Source organism: Chiloscyllium plagiosum, chromosome 15 (genome assembly GCF_004010195.1).
Source record: "Chiloscyllium plagiosum isolate BGI_BamShark_2017 chromosome 15, ASM401019v2, whole genome shotgun sequence".
Taxonomy (NCBI): Eukaryota; Metazoa; Chordata; class Chondrichthyes; order Orectolobiformes; family Hemiscylliidae; genus Chiloscyllium; species Chiloscyllium plagiosum.
In genome coordinates, this window is record NC_057724.1 from 69,873,672 (window position 1) to 69,886,915 (window position 13,244).

General features: G+C 45.0%; 1 protein-coding gene and 1 non-coding gene across 3 annotated transcripts in view; one reads left to right on the forward strand and one right to left on the reverse strand.

The window, feature by feature from the left end:
• Positions 1–13,244, reverse strand: part of il1rapl2 (interleukin 1 receptor accessory protein-like 2) — a 1,022,943-nt gene that overhangs the window by 521,749 nt on the left and 487,950 nt on the right. The gene's annotated exons all lie outside the window — the stretch shown is intronic.
• Positions 1,353–1,425, forward strand: trnaa-cgc. Its single transcript has one exon. It is a non-coding gene; the product is annotated as a tRNA-Ala (tRNA).

The following is a 13,244-nucleotide window of genomic DNA, read 5'->3' on the forward strand; positions in this document are numbered from 1 at the left end:
AGGCAGTACACGTCCGCTGCTTCAAACCCACAGCACTCCAGCAAAACCTTCTTAACAAACACCGTCCCATCGATCAGTGTGTGCTCCTCCACCTTCTTCACAGTCACCCTGACTGTGTTGCGAATGCCCTGGCCAAGGCTGCGAGCGGCTGCTGAGGCCATAGCTCTGAGGTTGACTGGTACCTGATTTGGCGTTAGGCTGAAGTCAGCATAAAGATCCACCAAGAGCAGGTCAGCACAACCAAATGATCCTCCAACGTCCAATCACGATCCAGCGATGGTCTCCAGCAACTTCGACGACTCGCAGCACGATCCCCGCGGTTTCTCCCCCGCCAGCACACGTCCGCTGCGTCGAACCAACAGCACTCGAGCAGAATCTCTTCCTCTGGTCCTCAGGAACTACACGTATTCCGAACCAAAAGGCCGAGAAGTAGACTTTTTTTTTATATTTCAAAAATATACTTTATTCATAAAATAATTTGATGGTCTGTACAGTTGGTCATGCCATACATATGTAAACATGTACATACAGAGATCAGAATTTATCATTTTTATACAGGTCTGTACATTTTTCAATCATATGCCCATATGATTAGCTGAGGCGTCAGCAGAGCCCAAATGACTGCATGGGCCCCCTGTTCTTCGTTAAGCAGGCAGACTTTACACAGTGGTCTTTCCCCACCGCGCCTTGGCGGCAGCTGTCCCAAGCTTCAGCGCAACCCTCAACACGTAGTCCTGGACCGTGGAATGTGCCAGTCTGCAGCACTCAGTCGGGGTCAACTCCTTCAGCTGGAAGATCAGCAGGTTCCGGACCACCCAGAGAACGTCCTTCACCGAGTTGATGATCCTCCAGGCACAGTTGATGTTCGTCTCGGTGTGCGTCCGGGGAACAGACCGTATAGCACGGAGTCCCGCGTCACGGCGCTGCTCGGGACGAACCTCGACAAACACCACTGCATTCCTCTCCAGACTTCCTCTGCTTTTTTCAACACAAACGCACAAAAGCACTTTGTGCTCACTGCAACCAAATGAAGTCTTCTATCAGTCAGGCGGGGCCCTGCGACGTCACCTCACGCTCGTGGTGGCTGCGCCAAGGTTGAAGTCATTTCGACCTCCAATCAGCAATTCCCATCTCCTCAGCACGTCTTTCCTCGTCCATGTGGCCTACCGCCTCGCCTGAGTCCACCAGCTGCCGCTGCTGCTCCTCCGACAGGTTGGTTGTTTCATCGAGACTGGCATCAGCAATGTTTGGTCTCAGCCGTCCGACAGATGAGAGGATTTCCTGCACATCCCGGAGCGTGAGTGCTCAGGATCCACTGCGGAAGTAGTGAAAGCAGGGCCTGCTGGTCAATGGGGGGATTAGCTCAAATGGTAGAGCGCTTGCTTCGCATGCGAGAGGTAGCGGGATCGATGCCCGCATCCTCCACTTACTTTTAAAACGGCAAGTGCAACCTCTCACTCGGCTGGTCTGCAGCAATCAGATAGCTTCCCAGTCAGATCTGGAGTCAAGCAGGGCTGCCCTCTCTCTCCTGCCTTGTTTGTGTGCTGCATGGAGCCGTTTGCCGAGTCCATCAGGAAGGATGCGAGCCTGAGAGGGGTGACTATTCCTGGCAGCGGGGGCCTGCAGGTCAAGGCCTCCCTGTACATGGATGACGTCACCGTTTTCTGCTCGGATCCACCGTCCGTGCGCAGACTCATGTGCATATGTGACCAGTTTGAGCGGGCCTCGGGGGCCAAGGCAAACCGAGGCAAGAGCGAGGCCATGCTCTTCTGGAACTGAGCCGACCAATCCTCGATCCCCTTCACCGTCAGGACCGACCACCTGAAGGTGCTGGGTATTTGGTTCAGGGGGGCTGGGCGTGCGCCAAGTCTTGGGAGGAGCGTATCAGCAAAGTGTGGCAGAAACTGGGCAGATGGAAGCTACGGTTGTTAAGTCATGAACTATTATGAATTGACATTAGAGTATTAATTCCACAGTATGTAAGAAAACCTGCATTTTTCAGTTCACTTTCCCATACAGACTACATGAGACACTCCTATTAACATCCAGGGATGTTACTAAATAGCAATTCCCTGACTATCATAGAATGACTATAAACTATGAGACCAAGGCTGTAAAAATGCAGTACAAATGCAGGATGTTCTGTTCAGTGTGGAAAGAACTGCGTCCTTTTACAATCAAAAAAATGCAGATTTCAAAGCACATTTCTTGAGTATTAATTTGTTGATGCCAATTTCCCTCTCCCTAATTTGTGCAAACTGTGACAAACGTATTCCTTTCTATAAACCAGTTTATCAGGATTCAGTGTTTTATCCTGCAATCTTCAAACAGATTAAAGTAATCACATCCATGCAGAAGATATTGCTGATGCAGGAGGCACCTCAATATAGAGGGAAATTTCATGATGCCTTTGAGTTGTATACAGATTTTGTGTGAGAAACGAGGTCAATTGACCATAGACGTTTCTCAGAAATAACCGCCCACAACTGGTGAATCTTCAAATTTCCCTACTGCTGTTTGATTTTTAACAGCTCACTTAAATTCCGGTTTGCACTTGAGATCTGGTTGGAAAAAGATACTGTTAGAACAACATGCAATAAAAAGAACAATATATAATGTGAAGAATGAGGAGAGGCAATGGTAGGTAAGTTGGACTCTTTTATAGGAGGCACAGGAATATGGAAATCTGGGGGTGTATGTGCTCCTGAATTGGGAAGTAAGAAATCTGCTCAAAGGATATACACCGTTCTGGGCTTTAGAAATAGAGGCACATACAAATTAAATAGAGAAGTAATGCTCAACAATTACAAACAACTCTTTCGGCTTAGAGTTGGAGATCCTTGCATTGACACTTTTGAAAGTGTTGGAGGGGGTGCTTTGAAGATTTGATGGAATGGTATCAGGGATGTGCGACATCTAGTATTGAGAGATGGGAGAGGCTGAAGTTCTTAATGCAGACTTGGTGACCGGGAAATTCTTAGGTGTTTTAATAAATTGTAAAGGATTTTATGAACATCAACACCCATGGAGTGTTGCAGAACAAAAAGACCTTGGATTGCAGGCTCATAGTTCCTTGAAAGTGGAGTCACAGGTAGACAGGGGAGTGAAGGAGGTATTTGGTATGCTTGCCTTCATTGGTCAGTGCATTGAGTAAAGGAGTTGGGAGGTCATGTTGTAGCTGTACAGCTCATTGGTTAGACCACTTTTAGAATACTGCATTTAAATCTGGTCTCGCTGCTTCAGTTGTGAAATGTGAGAGGGTTCAGAAAAAATATACAAGGATGTTGCCAGGGTTAGAGAGTTTGAGCTACAGGCCGAGGCTATTTTCTCTGGAGCATTGGAGGCTGAGGGGTGACCTTATCGAGGCTGATAAAATCATGAGGGGCATGGATAGAGTGAATAGTCAAGGTCTTTTCCCCAGGGTAGGGGAGCGCAAAACAAGAGGGCATAGGTTTAAGGTCAGAGGGGAAAGGTTTCAAAGGGACCTAAAGGGCAACTTTTCACACAGAAGGTGGTGTCTGCGTGGAAGTGATGGAGGCTGGTACAATTACAACTTTTAAAAGGCATCTGGATGGGTACATACACAGGAAGGGTTTAGAAGGATATGGGTCAAATGTTGGAAAATGGAACTAGATTAATTTAGGATATCTCGTCGTCATGGATGAGTTGGACCAAGGGGTCAGTTTCCATGCTGTACATCTCTATGACTCTATGATAGGGAGGAATTGCTTCCCATTAGCAGAGGGCCAGCAATGAGAGGACACTGATTTGAGATAATTGGCAAGGGGAACAAAATAGGTGAATTCATTTTTACATTGAGTAACCACAAACCTTGGGAAAATCACCATAGTCTCAGAGGACCATACGAGTACCCTCTCAATTTAGAGAGATGACTGTTTGAGTTTAACCTGAGAGCCACTATGCCTCAGGCAAGAGCCGAGGCTGAGATGGCTAGAACTTCATGATAACCTTAGCCAACGTGAGAGCTGAGCCTCTGCTGTTAGCATCATTCTGCATCAGAAACTAGCCATCTAGCCAACTGAGCATTAATGCACTACCTGTGAGAATGATGGACACAATTTCCATAGAGACTTTCAAAAGGAAATTACATTTGACATGAAAGACTTATCAGGATTTTGTGCAAGTACACGGAGTGAAGAAATGTTTGGATGGTTCATTCAATGGCCCGAGGGAACAAATATAGAGTCATAGATTTGTACAGCACAGAAATAGACCCTTCAGTCCAATTTGCCATGCAGACCAGATGTCCTAATTTAATCTGGTCCTATTTGTCAGAATTGGGCCCATATCCCTCTAAAACCTTCCTATTCATGTACCTATCCAGATGCCTTTTAAATGCTGTAATTGTGCCACCCCCACCACTTCCTCTGGCATCTTATCTCAGCTACGCGCTACCCTCTGTGTGAAAAAGATTCCCTTCAGTCCATTTTAAATCTTTCCCCTGTCAGCTTAAGCTTATGCCATCCAGTTTTGCACTCCCCTGTACCTCATGTTTGTAATGGAAGACCAAATGAACAGGACTGTCATTTATTGATTTATTGCGTTGAGCATGAGAAATTGTCACTGGGATCAAAAGTATATCTTTCTCTAACCTTAGTTGCCCTTGAAAGTGTGATGATGAGTTGCCATCATGTTGTGTATGATATGAGTGTTATATCATTAAATAATTATTTTCATTTAAAAACATGATGTCTATAAACGGTTATTTTGGCAAATTGCAAGGAAGTCCCATCATCTGATATGATAAACAGTACACCATAACGTGAGTCAGAGTTCATTTGCAATATTAGTTTCTTATTTTCTTATTTGCACTAATGTGAAAATAAGAAAACAATATTGCAAATATTAATATGCAAATTAGGCCAAAAAATTGCCTGTCTTTTCAGAAATATTCCTCGTTGTGGAGATCGATGGATGTGGAATTTCTTTGAGAATCTCTTATCTCCACAAAGAGTGAATTGCTGACTTCTCCCACTTATCATCCAAGTCATTCTGTAATATTTGGCTGACAGGACATTCATCAACTTCCTTCAGATCATGTGGCCTTACCACAGACAACCTTCAATCCTATGATTGTGCAATGGTTGAATTGCTTTGTGTTTTCTTCCATGCCCTTAGAGTTATTTGTCATTTCAATTCTTCAAAGGCCCCATTTCACAAATTCATTTCTGTCATCACTGAAACATGTAGTTTCCACTGTTTACGATATTGATGGTACAACTTCCATGAAATGTATCCAGGGGAGTTTTTTTGTATTAACATGTAGAAGACCCAACAAGGGATGGCACAGTGTAGGATCTGCTTCTAGTGAATGAAGTTTGATATGGCAATGGAGGGGCATTTTAGCAATAACGACCACTACATAGTACAGTTCAAATTTGTCATGGACTGTGAGGTTGCCTGTGATATAAGCTACCTTTCATTTGTCCTAGCTTGAAATGAGATAATTGCAGCCCAGGTGGAATACACTCTTAAGTGGTCTTTAGTGTTGTTTGAGGCCCATTCACAGGTCTTAACTGAAGGCATTCTGGGAAGGTTACCTGTAAGCCTATTTTTCTAGAATATACTTAGTTGGGGACGGGTATCTGTCCCATTGACAATCCACCTTCATTCTTTGGCTCCTCAACGCCATGCAGCCCAGGAATATTCTCCTTAGTATGACTCCACAACAAAAGAAAGCAGGAACAGGAAGAGTACTAAAAGTGTGAATATACTTGGAATAAGAAAGCACACAGGGTTTCCTCAAATATGTTCTTGTCAACAAATGGAGTTTTGGGTCATTAAAAAGGCACCACGCAACACTGTAGATTAGTCAGCGGATTGGGCCAAAGGTTTTCTCCAGCCGAAGACTATTATCATGTTGTTTTAATTTGGACATTCGCCTGTCCTGAGGAAAAGTCTTTCGACCAGAAATATTCACGGACTTCTTCACTGATTCTTTTGGTTTCTTCTCTGCCAGAATTTTTTTTGGGCTTTTTTTCAGCATCTCGCAGAGAAGATTAATCCGTGAGGCGCTCTAGAGTGAAAAGGAGCCATTGCTATTCAGGAGGGTTTTTTTTATATAAGCCAATGGGGCACCATCAATATCTCCAATCTCATGGCTTTGAAATAATCATCAACATTTCTTTTCAAATTAGGTGCTTGGTCATGAATAATTATTTGGAATGAGCGTATTTAACACTAATGAAAGGATTTTTATATACCAGCATTATGTTTTCACAAAGGTAGCAAATAGTCAATGAGATTTCAAATGAGGACCAATCAAACCTATTACAATCACTGCTTCTGATCAATTCAAATTGTTTGCAGAATGCTCTGGTGGTTTTAAAGGGCATATTTGATGAGCAAAAAATTGGCACCCTTAGTTTTTTACTAAAACTCTATTATTCATTCAGCTGAAAAAAAGCATTGCTATATTTGACTGGAAACTCATCTCAGGAATTGTTTCAAGAAACCAAAGCTGGAAATGGACACTTAAAAGTCAGAGTTATTTTCTACCAGAAGGTAGGATGTTTTGTTGGGGTGAGAAAACATTTGGCGGAATCTTCTGCACACACTCCCCTCACCCACCCCAACAATCCCATGGTGAGTTTGGTGATGGAGGGGCATTTAACTAGGTGGGGAGCACAGCGAATGGGGTAACTCAGTTCTGTCTGTGACAAAAACGAATTTCCAAACTACATGGTGTGTTACTGAAAAGTTGACAGTGTGTCGCAGAATATCTCCTGATGTCCTCTTCAGCAGAAAGTGAACATTGCAAAGTCATGCCTCTATAGAATGCTCAAAATCATAGAATCCCTATTGCACAGAAAGAGGCCATTTGGCCCATTGAGTCTTCACCACCTCTCCGAAGAGCATCCCACCCAGCTCCAGTCTCCCCCCCCATCTCCATAACCCTTACATTTATCACGGCTAACCGACCTATTCTGTACCTCCCTTGACACTATGAGGAAGTTAGCATGGGCAATCCAACTAACCTGCATATCTTTGGACAGTGGGAGGAAAACCATACAGACACAGGGAGAATGTCCAAACTGCACACAAACCCAACGCTGGAATCAAACAGATCCATGGCGCTGGAAAACAGTAGTGCTAACCTCTGAGCGACTGTCCAGCCGTCTGACAAATGTATTCCCAATTGGAAGGGGAAAATAGTTTAAACACTATGCCCCAAAGTACAGTCTAGCATTGCTAATGGGAGAATAATTGATGACAATTAGCTAACTGCAACCCTCGAGGAAGTCTCCCTGGTGCAAACTTTAGGCTTTGCGCTAAGATGGCTCAATGAGCTGTGACAGCATTTCCTTTTAAGAGACCCATAACTGGGCATTTCTAAAGCTCTTCAGCACCTAAACCATCCGGAGAAAACCATTTTTTGAACCAGATGTTTTTATATTTGCCTTAAATGAGACCGTTTTGTTTAATCAAACTGTTCTTGAAACAGATTGTACGACGAATAAAGCATTTCAAATAATTGTGATCTATGTACATTTTCCCATGGTTTAATTCTTTCCATATGGAGCATGTTCGAAGACAATTTAAAAAAAAAAATGTGTTGGGAAGGAAGGGTGCCAGTGCTGTGGTAACAGCAGTGGAAAAAAGAATGCAGCTCCCTGTGCTTTATTTGAACAGTGTCCTCTAAATCTAATCTCAGAAAATCAACACCAATTCTATCAGAAGTGCCTGTGTGACTGCTGAACTCCCTGTACTAGTTGCTCTGATCACTCCCAATAAAATGGCCCATTTACTGTCAATTTGTGCTGAATCAGGGCCAGCTCTATACCACTGTTACACATCCAGCAGAAATTGTGATCAGATTGCTGAAAGAAAATGAAACACACTGTGCTGTATCTTTCATCAAGGAAAGAAGCAAAGCCTTGTCTCACTGGAGTCTCGGGATACTCCAAGTTCAGACCTCATCGATCACTTTGACTAACACATAATTTATGACAGAGAGGTCCTTGTTACAGTAACTTGTGGAGGGTACAAAGAATGGGTAAACTAGGAGATGGCTAAAACTGTCACAGAGACTGTCATCAGATCAGAATAATGGGCTCCAGTATAACCTACTGGAAATTGAGCCAAGTTGACTCAATAAATGTACTGGTCTGTTCCATCCCATTCTACTTTTCCCCAAATCTAATGATTCATAAAGCGACCACTTCAAAGCAGTTATATGGATGTTGTAAGTAAGATGTGAATGTACAAACATGCAAATAAAGAAAAAGAGTAGGCCATTCAGCCCTTTGACCCAGCTTCATAGAGATATAGAGATGTACAGCAAGGAAACAGACCCTTGGGTCCAACTCATCCATGCCGAACAGCTATCCTCACCTAACCTAGTCTCACTTGCTAGCACTTGGCCCATATCCTTCCAAGGAGAAAGTGAGGTCTGCAGATGCTGGAGATCTGAGTCGAGAGTGTGCTGGAAAAGCACAGCCGGTCATATCCCGTATTCCCAATTTCTCCGCCTCTGCCGCATCTGCTCCCAGAAGGACCAGTTCCACCACAGAACACACCAGATGGCCTCCTTCTTTCAAGACCATAATTTCCCCTCCCATGTGTTGAAGATGCCCTCCAATGCATCTCATCCACGTCCTGCACCTTCACCCTCAAACCCCACCCCTCCAACCGTAACAAGAACAGAACCCCCAAGGTCCTCACCTTCCACCCCACCAACCTCCGCAAAAATGCATCATCCGCCGACATTTCCGACACCTACAAATGGACCCCACCACCAGGGATACATTTCGCTCCCCACCCCTATCCGCCTTACGCAAAGACCTTTCCCTCCGTGACTACCTGGTTAGGTCCATGTTCCCTAACAATCCACCCTCCCGTCCTGGCACCTTCCCCTGCCACCGCAGGAATTGCAAAACCTGTGCCCACACTTCCTCCCTCACCTCCATCCAAGGCCTCAAAGGAGCCTTCCAGATCCAAAGTTTCACCTGCACTTCCATGCATGTCATTTATTGTATCCGTTGCTCCCGATGCAGTCTCCTCTACGTTGGGGAGACTGGATGCAGTCTTGTACAGCACTTCAGAGAACATCTCCGGGACACCCGCACCAATCAACCCCACCACCCCGTGGTCGAACATTTCAACTCCCCCTCCCACTCTGCTGAGGACATGCATATCCTGGGCCTCCTCCATTGTCACTCCTTCACCACTCAACACCTGGAGGAAGAGCGCCTTATCTTCCAATTTGGGACCCTTCAACCCCAGGGCATCAATGTGGACTTCACCAGTTTTGTCATTTCCCCATCCCCAACCTTACCCCAGTTACAACCTTCCAGCTCAGGACCATCCTCATGACCTGTTCCACCCTTCCTATTCATATACCCATCCAGATGCCTTTTAAATGTTGTAATTGTACCAGCTTCCCCCACTTCCTCTGGCATTCCCATTCCATACACATGCCACCCTCTCTGTCAAAAAGTTGCCTCTTGGGTCCCATTCAAATCTTTCCCCTCTCAACCTAAACCTATGCCCACTAGTTCTGGAATTCCCCACCCCAAGAAAAAGACCTTGTCTATTTACCCATCCATGTCCCTCACAATTTTATAAATCTCTATGAGGTCACCCTTCAGCCTCTGGCGCTCCAGGGAAAACAGCCCCAGCCTATTCAACTTCTCCCTATAGCTCAAACCCTCCAACTCTGGCAATATCCTTGTAAATCTTTTCTGAACCGCTTCACGTTTCACAACACCCATCCAATAGGAAGGAGACCAGAATTGCATGCAAGATTCCAAAAGTAATCTAACCAATGTCCTGTACAGCTGCAACATGATCTCCTAATGCCTATGGTCATGAGTCTGACCAATTAAGGAAAGTATACCAAATGCCTTCTTCACTGTGCTAGCTATCTGCCACTCTATTTTCAAGGAACTATGAACCTGCACTCCAAGGTGTCTTTATTCAGTAACACTCCCCAGAACCTTACCATTAAGTATATAAGTCCTGCTCTGATTTGCTTTTCCAAAATGCAGCACCTCTATCTAAATTAAACTCCATCTGCCGCTCCTCAGCCCATTGTCCCATCTGATCACAATCCCATTGTACTCTGAGGTAACCTTCCTCACTGTCTACTACAGTTCCAATTTTGGTGTCATCTGCAAACTTGCTAACTATAGCTCCTACATTCACATCCAAATTTCACCTCAACTCTACATTCTTGCATTCCTCTGATTATGTTTCATTCACCTGGTATTTGAGAATCAATCTCTGCCTTAAAAAATGTTTATAGATTCCGTATCCACTGCTTTCCGAGCAAGGGAATTCCAAGAACCCAGGCCCTTCGAGGGGAAAGCAAATCTCTCTTTTAAATAAGTATCTCCTTGATTTAAAATATGATCCCTAATCTAGATTCTCCCACAAGAGGAATCATCCTTTCAACATCTAACTGGTCAATTGCCCTCAAGATCTTACATATTTCAATGAAGCCACCTCTGACTCCTTTACTCTTGCAGGCAACCCCCCCTCAGAATAAACTATATTATTCTGTTGGCTTTCCTGATTACTTGTTGTAGCTGCATACATAGCTTCTGTGATTCATGCATTAGGATGCCCAAATCTCTCTGCAACTCAGAGCTCTGCAACCTCTCACCACTTAGATAATAGCTTTTTCTTTCTGCAAAAATGGACAATTTCATTGAACCACAGAATCCTTGCAGTGTGGAAGCTGGTCATTTGGCCCATTGACGCCCTGAAACGCATCCCAACCATCCCTTTAAGCCATGGCTAACCCACCTAGCCTGCACATCTCTGGACACCATGGGTCAGGTTAGCATGGCCAATCCACCCTAACCTGCACATCTTTGGCCTATGGGAGGAAACCAGAGCAGTCGGAGAAAGTTCATACAGATAATGGGAGAAAGTGCAACCTCCGCACAGTCACCTAGAGTGGAATCGAACCTGGGTCTCTGGTACTGTCAGACAGCACCACTAACCTCTGATCCATCATGCTGCCCTATACTTTCCCATATTGTACACCATTTGCCTGATCTTTGTCGACTCAGTTAACCTAACGATTTGCTTTGTAAGCTTGTTGTCCTCTTTACAACCTGCATTCCTACCTATGTTTGTGCCACCAGCAAATTTAGTGACAATACCTTCAATCCCTTCATCCAAATAATTACAACACATTGTACAGAGTTGAGACCCGGCTCTGACCCCTGTAGAAAACCACTCATGATGTCCTGCAAACCTGAAGAAGACTCACTTCTTCCTAATCGCCACTTCCTGTTCACAAGCCAATCTTCTATCCATGTCAATATGTTCTGTACACACCATAAGACCTTATCTTCAGCAATAACTTTGATGTGGTACCTTATCAAATGTCTTCTGAAAATCGAAATCCAAGGCATGTGTTGGTTCATCTTTGTCCATAGCACATGTTCCTTCTTGGAAGAACTCCAAAATATTAATTAAACATGATTTTTCTTTGACAAAACCATGCTGGCCTTGAACTTATCCAAGTGCCCTCTTACAATGTCTTTAATAGTAGCTTCTAACATTTTTCCTGTGACAAGTTTCAGCTAAATGGCCTGTAGTTTTCTGCTTTCTTCCTCCCTTTTTGAATAAAGGAGATCTAATCACTGATTTTCAATCTAAAGGAATCTTCCTCTGAATCAAATGACTTTTGAAAAATTAAAACTAATGCATCAAATATTTCACTGTCTATTTCTTTTAGGACCCTAAGGTAAGCTTGTTTGGAACAAATTATGACTGAAAGATGCAGGAATGATGGAGGTGGAATACAGCTGGATGAGTTAAGTACATAAATTCAGGAACAGTCTATTAAAAATATATTAATTATATTGTTGAGAAACATATGTGAGGACAATGTTTAAGGAAATGCTTTAGAACAATGTCAAGTGTTCATGTGGTGAAGTGGTAGTGTCCCTGCCTCTGAGCCAGGAGACCTGGGTCAAAGTTCCACCTGCTCCCGAGGTATGTGATAATATCACAGAACAGACTGTTTTTAAAAAAAAATTAAAGAAAGACTCCACAACCAATGGGCATTGTTGGAGTTGGGTGCATCATAACACTTAAAATTTAATTTTAATTCAAATGATTAGTTTTCTTTTAGAATTTATTGCGAGTTACATTCCTACTTTAAGGACATCACTTCCGCCCCTCACATCATCGCTGATGTCACACGCTCAGTGACTTCCGTCACCCCTACTGCTGTGTCTGCCACCACTTCCGCCCCCACCAACGCCACTCACCTGCATTCTGCTGACACGCCACCCACAGATCCCACTGTCACCATTCCCGGACCCCAAAACCCTGAGGGGAACACCACCCCTGCTCATGACTCCACCCCCATTCCCCCACCATCACACCCACTCCAGTTACTGGGTCTGTCCCCCCTCCCAGCTCCACACCCACACCAGATCCCAGCTCCCAGCCCTGCTGAGTTTTGACCATCCCTCCAGACCTTCCCCTCACTGAGGACGAACGATCAGTCCTCAGCAAAGGACTCACCTTCATTCTCCTCGTCCACGCATCAATGAATTTAATACACACCGTGACATCGAACACTTCTTCCGTCGCCTCCGCCTCCGAGCTTACTTTCACAATCAGGACTCCGCCCACATTCCGAGTACCCCTTCGCCCACCTCCAACACACTGCATCCACCTGGACACCCCTCGCTGGCCTATTACCTGCCCTCGACCTCTTTATTTCCAACTGCCGCCGGGACATTAACCGCCACAACCTGTATACCCCACTCCCCCACTCCAACCTCTCACCCTCACAACGCGCAGCCCTCCAATCCCAACCTCACCATCAAGCCAGCAGATAAAGGGGGGGCAGTGGTAGTCTGGCGCACTGACCTCTACACCGCTGAAGCCAAATACCAATTCGAGGACACCTCTTCCTACTGCCCCTTCGACCATGACCCCACCTGCCATCACCAAACCATCATCTCCCAGACCATACAGAACCTCATCACCTGAGGAGATCTCCCACCCACAGCTTCCAACCTCATAGTCTGGGAACCCCGCACTGCCCAGTTCTACCTCCTTCCCAAGATCCACAAGCCTGACCACCCTGGCGGACCCATTGTCTCAGCATGCTCCTGCCCGACTGAACTCATTTCTACCTACCTCGATACTGTCCTATCCCCCCTAGTCCAGGAACTCCCCACATACGTTCGAGACACCACCCACACCCTCCACCTTCTCCAAGACTTCCGTTTCCCCGGCCCCCAACACCT